The sequence below is a fragment of the Corylus avellana genome, chromosome ca4 (genome assembly GCF_901000735.1).
Source record: "Corylus avellana chromosome ca4, CavTom2PMs-1.0".
Classification (NCBI taxonomy): Eukaryota; Viridiplantae; Streptophyta; class Magnoliopsida; order Fagales; family Betulaceae; genus Corylus; species Corylus avellana.
The window spans coordinates 12,988,724-13,002,056 of record NC_081544.1 but is presented as its reverse complement, the minus strand read 5'-3'; the positions used below and the strand labels follow the sequence as shown (position 1 = coordinate 13,002,056).

Below are 13,333 nucleotides of genomic sequence, written 5' to 3'. Positions count from 1 at the left end.
AATTAATGCAAGCAGGTATTAATCAAGTTAAATAGCACAACATGATCATCACAAGGCGCCAATATTGAAATATTAATTTAAAATAACTAGGGCTTCAATCTAGCCCTAAATAAAGTATAAACTACATAATAAAGATAAAAAGGGTGGAAGAGAAAAAACCCAAACTCCTCTTGATTTAACCTTCAGTCCTTTCCAGAGCTTGTGCCTCTTTTCTCCACGCCTATTCCTCGAGGTTAAGAGGTCTATTTATAGGCTTTAGAAGTCCTTGGAATGGTAGTAAACCCTAGGGATTTCGTAGGGTTTTAATCCTATTACAATTGGGAGTTGGAAAACAATAATATGAAAGGAAAGGGAGTCTGTCCGCAGCTTCTAGAATTCTCCAGCGCACAGGTGCGATCGATCACAGTGAGATCGATCACACTACCAGAAACTCCAATTTTTCCAAAATTCTCTCTTTGAGCCCAAATCTTCCAGATTTACTTCATTTTCTTCCAAAAGCCTGTAAAAACATCAAAAACACAAAAAGGAATTAAAATAGCCTAATTAACTACAACCAAAGGATTAAAACATGTAAGATACGGGCTAAAAATATGAATATTTTAGCGCTTATCACTGCTCCCCCTGAATAAGTAATCAGGTACCATGAAGTAGATTTTCTGTAATCAATATCTCCAGCCATATCTGCATCTATAAACTCATCAAGCACTAGTTGACCACTGCCGAAGCACATACTCTCGAAGTACCTCTAAGATACTTGAGAATCCATTTCACAGCTACCTAATGTTCTTTGCCAGGATTAGAAAGGAACCGACTCACAACTCCAATAGCATGAGTGATATTAGGCCTCGTACACACCATGGCGTACATTAAGCTACCCATGGTTGATGCGTAAGGCACTTTCTTCATTTCATCTTTTCCTTTCTCACTTGTAGGACTTTTGCTTTGAACTCAACTTCAAATGACCTGCAGTGTAGAGCTCACCGGTTTTGCCTTACTCATGTTGAACCTGTCCAATACCTTCTCGATATAACTCTCTTGCGATAGCCACAATTTTCCTTTCTTCCTATCACGAGAGATCTTCATACCAAGGATCTGCTTTGCGGGTCCCAAGTCCTTCATATTAAAGGACTCACTCAACTTTTTCTTCAGTCTGTCAATTTTACTAGTGTCACGACAAACAATCAACATGTCGTCTACATATAGCAAGAGAATAATAAATTCTCCATTAGAGAATTTCTTCACAATTACACAATGATCTGTTGTAGTTCTGTCATACCCATGATCAACCATAAAGGAATCAAACTTCTTATACCACTGTCTCGGTGCCTGCTTGAGTCCGTACAAGCTCTTTTTCAACCGACACACTAGATGTTCTTTGCCTTTAGCTGTGAACCCCTCTAGTTGCTCCATATAAATTTCTTCCTCCAAGTCACCATGGAGGAAAGCAGTCTGCACATCAAGTTGTTCGATCTCCAAATTCATTTTGGCAGCCAAACCCAAAATAACTCTGATAGAAGACATCTTACCACGGGTGAGAAAATTCCATCAAAATCAATGCCCTTCTTTTGACCGAACCCCTTTACAACCCGTCGTGCCTTGTACCTTGGCTGTGATCTGTTTGGTTCAATCTAGCATTTGAACACCCATTTCTTCTTGAGTGCTCTCTTGCCTTTAGGCAGTTCCAACAAATCATATGTGTGATTCTCATGCAAGGATTTCATCTCATCTTGCTTGGCTTCTAACCACCGATTTTTCTGGTCATGTAGCATCACCTCTTGATAACTTTCTGGCTCTCCCCCATCAGAAAGTAACACATACTCATTAACTAAATACATTCTAGAATGCTGTCGGTCTCTGGTAGATCTCCTCAACTGAATCTTAGCGGATGGTTCTAGAGAAGCTTGCTCTAGGTGTTCTTCGGACTCCACATTATGAATTGTAGGCTCACCATTTTCACCGATTGTATCAACCTGTTCTTTGTTAAGTGCCAAAATATTCATATTTTAGCCCTTAAACTTATATGCGTTAATTCCTTCATATTGTTAGTTTGTGCTATTTTATTTCCTTTTTGTATTTTCTTTCTTTTATAGGTTTTTGGAAGAAAAGAAAGCGTTTCCAGAAAAGTTCCAAGCTTAAAGGGCAAATTGGGAAGACCTAGAAGATATGGTTAAGCTTAGCCAATCATGGTTAAGTTTAATCAAATAAAGTAAATGATTAAATCGGAATTTCTCAAGTTAGAGTCAAAATCAGATTGGATTAAAAATTGGATTCTGCATATGTCTCAGTATTTTGACCATAACTTTCCACTAAAATATCTGATTGAGGTGATTCAAGCGGCATTGAAAAGTTAACTCAAAATTATACAAATAATTGTGACATATAATTTTCCTAATTCGGAGCGCCGCAATGCCAAAATCACCCCGCAAGATAGGAACACAATTCTAGGCGAATCCTATTCCGATTTGGACTTAGGTTTTCTTTATCCTAGTTGGACTAGGACTTAAATCTCCGAATTTCTTAGGATTACTAGGGCTTCTAGGACTCTCCTAAGCCCTATAAATAGACCTCTAAGCCTCACAATTCAGTAGACAATTGGAAGGAGACAACTTTGGGGAGAGGAATTGGAGGCTACTTCTAGGAGCGGTTTTCGGTTCTTTCTTTTCCTTTTCCTTTTCTTTTATTTTTATTATGTATAACTGATGCAGATCACAGGTCCCCTGGAAGTGCGATCGAGCGCACTTGTACCTGCGATCGATCGCACACGGAGCTGCTTACGTTATATTCCGCATTTTAATTAGGTTAAGCCATCTTTATTTCCTTGTTTTAGTAGGATTAGGGTTTTGGGAGTCAATATTACTTTATTTTATTAGGTTTAGGGTTTTGGGGTATTTATGTCATATTTTATTATGTTTAGGGTTTTGGGCTATAAGTATATGCTTATAACCTCCATAGAAAGACAGTTGTTGTTTATTATTGATTTTGATTAATGAGAATACTCAGAGTTGAGTTTATTCCTCTTTTCATTCAAAACTTAGAGAGTATCTAGTTTTGTCAAAAAGAATTCTTAGATCTTTGATAGAATCTAGATCTGGAGTTATTTATCCGCTGCTTATTGATGTTCTGCACTACAGCTCACTAAGTCACGCTGCATTAGTTGGTATCAGAGCTTAGTTACATTCCATGAATGGAGAGGAGCAATCGCTTTGTAGACATGAACGAGGTGTACGTGCGCACGGAGACAGCACGTAAGGAGCAACTTGAGATTCGTTTGAGGCACATGAGTGGTGGGCCGAATAATTGTCGTTGCCAACCAAGACCACGATCCATGGAGGCGGAAGACAAATCTATCGCTGAACATTGGCAACACACGGAGGATCGATTCAGGGCTATGAGGGATCAAATTGAAGACCTCGCTACCCAATTATCCAACTTGTGTGGTCAATATGGGAATGGATCTAGAAACCCATTTGTGGAGCGCCGAACGCACGGACGTCAGCACCTTGCACAAGCTCATGCCAATCAGCGGGTAAGTAGATTCGAACTCGATACACCGAAATTTCAAAGTTGCTTGCAACCCAAAGAGTTCATGGTGGCAGAGAAAAATAGAAAATTTTCACAAAAAGAAGTACCTAGGAAGATGGCGGAGGTGGTGCCTAGAGAGGCGGCAGAGATTAGGAGCCAATCGATTGTGGTGAAGGAAAAAGATGGATTTATTGAAGAAGATTGCTTGGTAGATTGGGCCTCTCCACCAATCTATGACACCTATCCCGGCGAAGAGGTGAGTTATATACACCAAGTGTTTGATGAAAGTCCTAAACGAGAATTCATTGATTTGGAAATTGATTTCCTTGGAGTAGATGTTATCTTATCAAAAAATTTTAACCAAAGTTGTGATGAGATCTATAGGGCAGAGGCGACTTGTCTATCAAAGAGTGAAGGAGTTTTTGTGAATACTTTGAGAATTCTCGTAGCATGTGGAAAGGAAAAGGCACGACAAGAGCATGGCAAACCTACACTACAAGGGGAGGCGCAGGGTCTTCAATATAAGCGTGGGGTTGTGTTGATGAATAAGGCCATCACGTTTATTATGGGATGTGACCTTGTTGTGATTTTGAGTAGAGGAGAATGGAATGAGTTGACTGGACATCCAAAGGACAGTGGAAAGAACCGGCCGAATTCGAGGGCGAATTCTCTCCAACAAGGGGAGAATGATGCAGATCGCAGGTCCCCTAGAAGTGCGATCGAGCGCACTTGTACCTGCGATCGATCGCACACGGAGCTGCTTATGTTATATTCCGCATTTTAATTAGGTTAAGTCGTCTTTATTTCCTTGTTTTAGTAGGATTAGGGTTTTGGGAGTCAATATTACGTTATTTTATTAGGTTTAGGGTTTTGGGGGTATTTATGTCATATTTTATTTTGTTTAGGGTTTTGGGCTATAAATATATGCTTATAGCCTCCATAGAAAGACATTTGTTGTTTATTATTGATTTTGATTAATGAGAATACTCAGAGTTGAGATTATTCCTCTTTTCCTTCAAAACTTAGAGAGTATCTAGTTTTGTCAAGAAGAATTCTTAGATATTTGATAGAATCTAGATCTGGAGTTATTAATCCGCTGCTTATTGATGTTCTTCGCTGCAGCCCACTAAGTCATGCTGCATCAATAACTAACTCTTAAGGAAGGCTAGACTGAAGCCCTAATTATGTTTATTTAATATTTCAATATTGGCGCCTTTGTGATGCTTAACTTGATTAATAACTGTTTTCTTGAATTCCTCATATGTATGTGATTGACCATTATATGCATGTGGTATGGATTAGTTAATTAAATCAATTTGGATGACCGAGTCCTGGGTTTAATAAGGGTAACAAAAGATATCCACACCGGATTCTTGAGTTAATCAACATTGAAAACCAGGAGTATACACCCATGCTCTAGGTTCTGTGTGTTTGTCAATTTTCATAGATTTATGCTTTCTTAAAGAACAACTTAGTATACACCTATGCTAAATCCTTCGAGAAAGAAAAGAGTTAGAGTATACACCCATGCCTAACTCGTTGCTTAGGGAAATTGGTAAGCACCGAATGTTGCACATTCAAGCCCCTTAATTTATATATGTTAATTCCTTAGCATTATTATTTGTTTGATTTTGTTTTGTTTTTGAGTTTCAGGTTTCATTTAACAAACCTTTGGAAATTGGGCTTAAAAAGACAAAAGCTGAGCATTCTGGAGCTGGGATCGAGCGCAGCACTCCTGGGATCGAGCGCACCTGCGCTCGAGCGTCTGCGGCCAAGGATCGAGCGCAGGCTTGCGCTCGCGCGCATATCAGCTAGGCTCGAGCGCACCAAATCTTGGATCGAGCCCACACGGGCGTACAGTGCACGACAAGACTCCTTCTTCAGCATGGGCTTGGATTTCAATCTCCCAATTGGCCTGGGAGACTGACCTCTGATTTTATAAGGATTTCTAGGGTTTTAGGGTTTTCCAATTCCCTATAAATAGGGCTCTAAACATTGTAAACAGACACATCGCTTCCTAGAGCAAGAAATCATAAAATTGTCTTTGGAGCTTAAAAGATCATGAGCAGCTAAACCCCTTCGTGGGGTGTTGATGTAACCTTATCTAAGCACAATGGTTTGATTGTATTTAATTTCTAGATTTTCAATTTATGCATGTTGATTGTATAACTATGAGGATTGCTACAATTGATTTCTGTTCTTAATTATTAAATGCAATTGTTCTTAAATTCCAAAATCAATATTTGTGAAATTCTTCTCTTGTCTTAAAAAGTATTTTACTTTTATTGAAATCAAATCATTCTTATTTTCTGTGATTATGAGGATGATGGTTATACAATGGGTTTAATTGACATATGATCAATAGGATTTGATAGGCCATGCCTAGGGAAAACGGATTGTACTACATCCTAGTTTAGTGTAATTTAGGTAGACAGTCCGTGCCAACCGAAGATGGGTTACACTTATTCATTGATTGTATGTATCCTATTAAAGAATTTGATAATTTATAACTAGGGAAGACGGGTCGTACCGCATCTTAGTGGTTAGGTGGACGATCCGTGCCAACCGAAAATAGAATATGCTTATTCTTTAATAAGGTAGTTTCTTGTTTATTTATAACATGCATAGAATGAATTTCTGGGATTAATTATGATTAACCATTGTTGTACGGATAGAGGTGAAGTCAGTACCCTACACTCTCTCTCTTATTTTAAATTTCTTTTATTTTCATGCACTTTAGTTTTAAAGAAAATCAAATTAAATATCTTTTTAATTAAGTTAATTTTAATCCTTCGAATTTTGATAGTAAAATCCCTACAGTCCTTGAGGTTCGACACCCTCTCTATAGCCGTATCCTACAAAAATTCGTCCTATTGCAAGTGGTTATTTTTATTATTGATATTTTTGGACACAAAAATACCACATCATTTTTTGGCGCCGTCGCCGGGGACTGCTTAACGGTTTTATTGTCAATATTTAAGGATTGATTTTAGCTTAATAATTCATTTTTCTTCTAATTTTAATTCTGTTTGTGTTTTGTTTTTGTTTTATTTTAGAATTTGCAAACAGGTCCGTAGCTGCCTTCACTGTGACTGCGATCGAGCGCAGGTCGCGTGTGATCGAGCGCACAGACGCACTTCAGCAAGCACCAGGCCAGCAGCGCTCGAGCCTCTCCTCGTGCGCTCACACCCATCTGCGGCAATATGCTCGAGTGCACCTTGTCGTGCGATCGAGCGCACTTGCGGCAGCCTGCATCCAGAACCCTGAGTGCTATCTAAGGCCGTTTGTAAGCTTGTTTGTTTTTTGTTATTTTTATCTTATTTCTTTCTGTTCTTTTTACAGTTCTGTTTAGTTTATGAGAGGTCGTTGTTCTTTGTCTTTTCCATTAATTTCTTGCGACCTTGAAATTGAACGCACCCTTAGACAAATTAGATCCCAAAAGAACTCTAATTTGCTAGAAGTGCATTCCATTGATTTTAGCTTAATAATTCATTTTTCTTCTAATTTTAATTCTGTTTGTGTTTTGTTTTTATTTTATTTTAGAATTTGCAAACAGGTCTATAGCTGCCTTCACTGTGACTGGGATCGAGCGCAGGTCGCGTGCGATCGAGCGCACAGACGCACTTCAGCAAGCACCAGACCAACAGCGCTTGAGCCTCTCCTCGTGCGCTCGCACCCATCTGCAGTAGTATGCTCGAGCGCACCTTGTCATGCGATCGAGCGCACTTGCGGCAGCCTACATCCAGAACCCTGAGTGCTATCTAAGGCCGTTTGTAAGCTTGTTTGTTTTCTGTTTTTTTTAGCTTATTTCTTTCTGTTCTTTTTACATTTCTGTTTAGTTTATGAGAGGTCGTCGTTCTTTGTCTTTTCCATTAATTTCTTGCGACCTTGAAATTGAACGCACCCTTAGACAAATTAGATCCCAAAAGAACTCTAATTTGCTAGAAGAGCGTTCCATGAGACCATGGGGGACAGTAACCACGTAGCATTGCAAGATCACTATCTTCCTACCACTTACACTACTCCCACATGTCTTCGGTTGCCGAAAATTATGGCAACCCATTATGAAATTAAGCCCAGCACTATACAAAGTTTACCTTCTTTCCTAGGGCTTAGCACTGAAAATCCTTATGACTTCCTCAGTGATTTCGAAGCAATTTGTGATACCACTAAAATGAACGGATTCACTAAGGATGCGTCTTTTTCCTTTCTCCCTTAAGGAAAAAGCCAAATATTGGTTCCAATCCTTAACACCTAACTCCATTACTTCTTGGGCTTAATTACAACAAGAATTTCTTAAGAAGTACTTTCCCATAGGTATGACCAATGATACTAGGAGAGCCATTACTACCTTCTCCCAGTATGAGGGAGAAGATTTCCATGAGACTTGGGATAGACTACAGAGCCTGCTTAGATCATGTCCACACCATGCTGTCCCAAAATGGCAGCTAGTACAGTGTTTTTATGATGGTCTAACCGAGTCCAATAGAAAAATGGTAGATGCATCATGTGGGGGGACATTCATGTTGAAAAGCGAAGATGAAGCATGGTCTATGTTTGAAAACTTGAGTAACAATTCTCTTCAGCAGGTTTCCACCAGACGAAGGGCACTAGCACCTAAAGTACCCAAGATGGAGAGTTTGTATGAAGCCGGCCATTCCCCAAACATGGCCAACCAAGTAGTTGAGGCTATCACCAAGAAGTTAGATCAAGTTCTATTGACTGATGGTTTTGCGCCTAATGCTGCTCATACACACACTGAAGCATGCTCATTCTGTTCCAGTCCTATGCATCATGTAAATAACTGCCCTGTTACTGGAAATTATACTGACATTTCTAATGAGCAGGTTAATGCAGCTTTCTCCAGACCAGGTAATGATCCATACTCCAATACCTACAACCTCGGGTGGAGAAATCATCCAAATTTCTCGTGGAAGAATTCAAATTCGGGCAACTCAGCCCCAGGGCCACACACTCAATCCAACAGGCAGTCCTACCAACCTCAATCCACTTACCGTCTTCCACAGCAGCACTACCAGACTCCCTTAGAGTCTAATTTTGAGGATCGGATTGTAAAAGCAGTGACTGAGCTGACCAGCGAGATAAAGCAGTCAATCAAATCTCAAGAGGAAATAGTCAACTCACACTCCCAATCCATTGCCAAGCTAGAAGCTCAAGTCGGACAACTTGCTAACACCATCAACAGAAGGGACGAAGGAAAGCTTCCGAGTCAGCCGGTGGTAAACCCTAAGGGGCACTACATGGTAGATGAGGGCACTTCATACCATCAGCAAGTTGAAGCCATCACCACCTTGAAAAGTGGTAGAATAGTTGACAATCATGTGGCGGAGAAGAGAGATGAGCATACGGAGGGTGCACAGAATCTACAGAATGATAAAAGCAAGCAATAAAGCTTCGTCATCAGCAGCGTCCTCTCCAGAGATCCCATATGAGCCACCGGCCCCCTTCCTAGAACGTCTCAAGGCACCTTCCCACTTTGGGAAACAAGGAGAGAAAATACAAGGCATGATGGAGATGTTTAAACAGGTAAAAATCAATCTCCCCCTTCTCGATGCCATTGCACAAGTGCCTGCCTATGCCAAGTTCCTTAAAGACTTATGTACTCAAAAGAGGAAGACCAAAAATAACATCCCCAAGAAAGTCCTTCTGACTGAGCAAGTGAGTTCCCTGATTAAGCACAACACTCCTCCAAAGTTCAAGGACCCCGGGGCTCCTACAATTTCATGCATCATCGGAAAAAGAGAGATTGATAAGGCACTCTTGGATTTGGGAGCTGGTGTGAATTTACTACCATATTCAATGTATCAGCAGCTCGGCCTAGGGGAGCTGAAGCCCACCACAGTAATTCTGCAACTAGCTGATCGGTCAATTAAGAAGCCTAGAGGGATTGTAGAAGATGTGATCATCCAGATGGATAAATTTTTCTTCCCAGTTGACTTTATAGAGCTTGATACCGAGCCTGTGCCCAATCTTGAGAAGCTGGTTCCTGTCATCCTTGGGCGTCCATTCTTAGCCACAACAAATGCATGCATCAACTGTCGAACTGGAGTCATGGAGATCTCATTTGGCAATATGAAGGTTCAGTTGAATATCTTTACTGCATTTCAGCATGCTCCTGATCAGAATGAGTATTTCTTTTTGGACAGCATTGAAGAATATGTAGAAGACTCCATACCCGGTCTCCTGACAAAGGATTCAGTAGAAGCATGCCTGAATTACTTCGACTTTGAAGAATTCAACACCGACCAGTACATTCAAGAGGTCCATGATTTGCTCGAAACAGCTGCAAGTGCAGATTTCCATCCATGGAGAGTAGTAAAAGAGCCTCTACCTGCGACATCAAGCACTCCTCCTGTTCCATCTCGACTGTCTCCACCGAAGCTTTAATTGAAGCCCTTGCCAGCAAAGCTCAAGTATACATTTCTGGGGTCTAACAACACCCTGTCGGTTATCATTGCTTCCAACTTACAAAAAGATCAAGAGGACAGTCTGCTTGCAGTGTTGAAGGAGTATAAAGAGGCTATTGGTTGGACCATGGCAGATTTGAAAGGCATTGACCCCTCTATCTGTATGCACCGGATCCATTTGGAAGAAAATGCTTGACCCTCACGTGAAGCACAGCGTTGGTTGAATCCCAACATGAAGGAGGTAGTAATGAAAGAGGTAGTCAAGTTACTTGATGCAGGCATCATTTACCTCATCTCCGACAGCAAATGGGTGAGCCCCACTCAAGTGGTTCCAAAGAAATCAGGCATCACCGTCGTTGAGAACTCTTCTGGCGAATTGGTTCCACAACGCACAACCACGGGATGGCGTGTCTGCATTGACTACCGGAAGCTCAATTCCCATACCCGGAAGGATCACTTCCCGCTCCCATTCATTAATCAAATTTTGGAGCGTCTTGCGGGCCAAAGTTATTATTGCTTCCTTGACGACTACTCTGGATATAATCAGGTTGCAGTTGATCCCCAAGACCAAGAGAAGACGACATTCACATGTCCATTTGGCACCTTTGCTTACCGACGCATGCCCTTCGGCTTATGCAATGCACCTGCCACATTCCAGAGATGTATTATGTCTATCTTCTCTGACATGGCGGAAAAATTTTTGGAGGTATTTATGGATGAATTTTCTGTTTTTGGATCTTCTTTTGATAAATGTCTCCATAATCTGTCACTTGTGCTTCAACGTTGCAAAGAACATAACCTGATTTTGAGCTGGGAGAAGAGCCACTTCATGGTACAGGAAGGTATAGTTTTGGGCCATATAGTGTCCAAAAGAGGTATTGAGATGGACCGGGCCAAGGTTGAGCTCATTGAAAATTTACCACCACCCACTTCAGTGAAGCAGATCCATTCTTTCCTAGGGCATGTCGGCTTCTACCGTCGTTTCATTAAAGATTTCAGCAAAATCTCAAGGCCCTTATGTAACTTGCTTGCTAAGGACGCACCTTTTCGCTTTGATGAAGCATGTCACCAGGCATTCCAGCAGCTCCGGTCTCTATTATCTTCTGCTCCCATCATGCAGCCGCCTGACTGGTCATTGCCCTTCGAGATTATGTGTGATGCATCTGACTATGCTGTTGGTGTAGTTTTGGGACAACGGGTAGGAAAGCTTCCTCATGTCATTTATTATGCTAGCAAGACTCTAATGGATGCTCAAGTCAAGTACACCACCACCGAGAAAGAATTGCTAGCTGTGGTCTTTGCTCTGGATAAATTCCACTCATATCTTCTGGGATCAAAGGTTATAATCTTTTCTGATCATGCTGCTCTGCGACATTTGCTGGCCAAGAAGGAGACAAAGCCTCGGTTGATCTGCTGGATACTACTGATGTACAAATTTAATTGTACTCGCAAGCGCACGAGTCGTGTGCAATATAGTGTGTGTGCAAGTGCGAGGTCGATCCACAGGGAATTGTGTTTGTGAAATTTAATTTCTATCTAAATCAATTATATCTTAACCTAGTTCCGAATGATTTTGATTTTGAAAATAAACTAACATAAACTAAATAAAATAAAAATAATCAAAAGATAAACGACTAAGGTTTTAGAATTCACCTCACCAAATCAAAGCATACATTCTTATGTTTTCATTCATGCATCCGACAAACAATTAAACCCTATATATGTTCTATTGTTTTTTTATAAACCAATTGAATCATTCGATGAATCCATCTCTATTACAAATCACAACGAATATCCAATTGAGATCAAATCATCCATTGTATCCGTAAATCACAATGGATATAAGTCTCAATCAAATCATTCGATGTATCCGTTGGATGAAACACAACGAATATCCAACATTTTTGTGATTTATAAACAACAATCAATCACAATTTTGTCACACAATTGAACTGAAACGAACATACATTACATTAAACGACGGATTTGTACGAACGAAACATAAAAATATAAAACTAATCAATGGTGAGGCTTCATCTTCAACCTTAGTTGAAGAATTAGCCTCTCATGACAAAAGAAATCATAAAGAAACTAAATTACTTCATTAAAATTAAAAACTTACAAAAGAATTCGAGTTCCAAGCTACAAAAACCCAGAAAACACGGAAAGCGACCAAGAACGGCGCCCCCGGCGCGTCTTCGTCTGATCCCCCCTCAATTGTGAGGCTTAGAGGTCTATTTATAGGGCTTAAGAGAGTCCTAGAAGCCCTAGTAATCCTAGGAATTTCGGAGATTTAAGTCCAAGCCCAATTAGGTTAAAGAAAACCTAAGCCCAAATCGGAATAGGATTCGCCCAGAATTGCGGTCCTATCTTGCGGCGTGATTTTGGCCTTGCGGCGCTCCGAATTGGGAAAATGATATTTCACAATGAATTGTATAAGTTTGAGTTATCTTTCCAATGCCGCTTGAATCACCTCAATCGGATATCTGAACTGAAAGTTATGGCCAAAATACCGAGACGTATTCAGAATCCAATTTTGCATCCAATCCGATTTGACTTCAAATTGAGAAATTCCGAATTAATCCTTTCCTTTATTTGATTAAACTTTAACCATGATTGGTTAAGCTTAACCATATCTTCTAGATCTTCCCAATTTGCCCTTTAAGCTTGGAATTTTTCCAGAAACGCTTTATTTTCTTCCAAAAGCCTATAAAACAAAGAAAATACAAAAAGGAAGTAAAATGGCCTAATTAACCAAAACTAAAGGATTAAAACATGCAAGTTAAGGGCTGAAAATATGAATATTCTAGCACTTATCACACCCCCAAACTTACATATTGCTAGTCCCTTAGCAATACAAAACTAAAAACAAGAATGGAAAAACAGAAAACAAAAGATAAATCCATCTTTTGTGGGATGTACGATTGCATTTAGCGTATGCAACAAGCCTTTTAAACCCCTAGGCATCCCTAGAGGACGAGTGAAGTCTCGTGAGGGTTTAATAGAAATGATACCCACAAACATTTTTAGCACTATGTCATTGACAAACACAATTTTCATACAAACATATGGTTCTTATATCATGAGCAGGTTTAACAAAGTAAACACCACAATCAAATCATCAAGCCAACCACAAATCATTCAACTCAAAGGTGGAAATTTGAGACAACACAAGCTCCAAATGTGCAAAGTGAGACTAACACAAAGTTAAGAGGCTTCAATTTTTCTCAAAGTTTGGTGTACTTCAAAATTCATAGGAATTTACACAAATGAAAACACCAAAGGCTTAGATCAAGACATGCATTTTTTTTTTTTTATATATATATTTTTTTATTTTCATTTTTTTTGTGTAGGCTGTGCAATGTTCGGCTCCCTTAAGCTTT

General features: G+C 39.9%; 1 pseudogene; it reads left to right on the top strand.

The window, feature by feature from the left end:
- Window positions 1-8,783: 8,783 nt before the first annotated feature.
- LOC132178078 (uncharacterized) overlaps window positions 8,784-13,333 on the top strand; it is a 44,430-nt pseudogene continuing 39,880 nt past the window's right edge.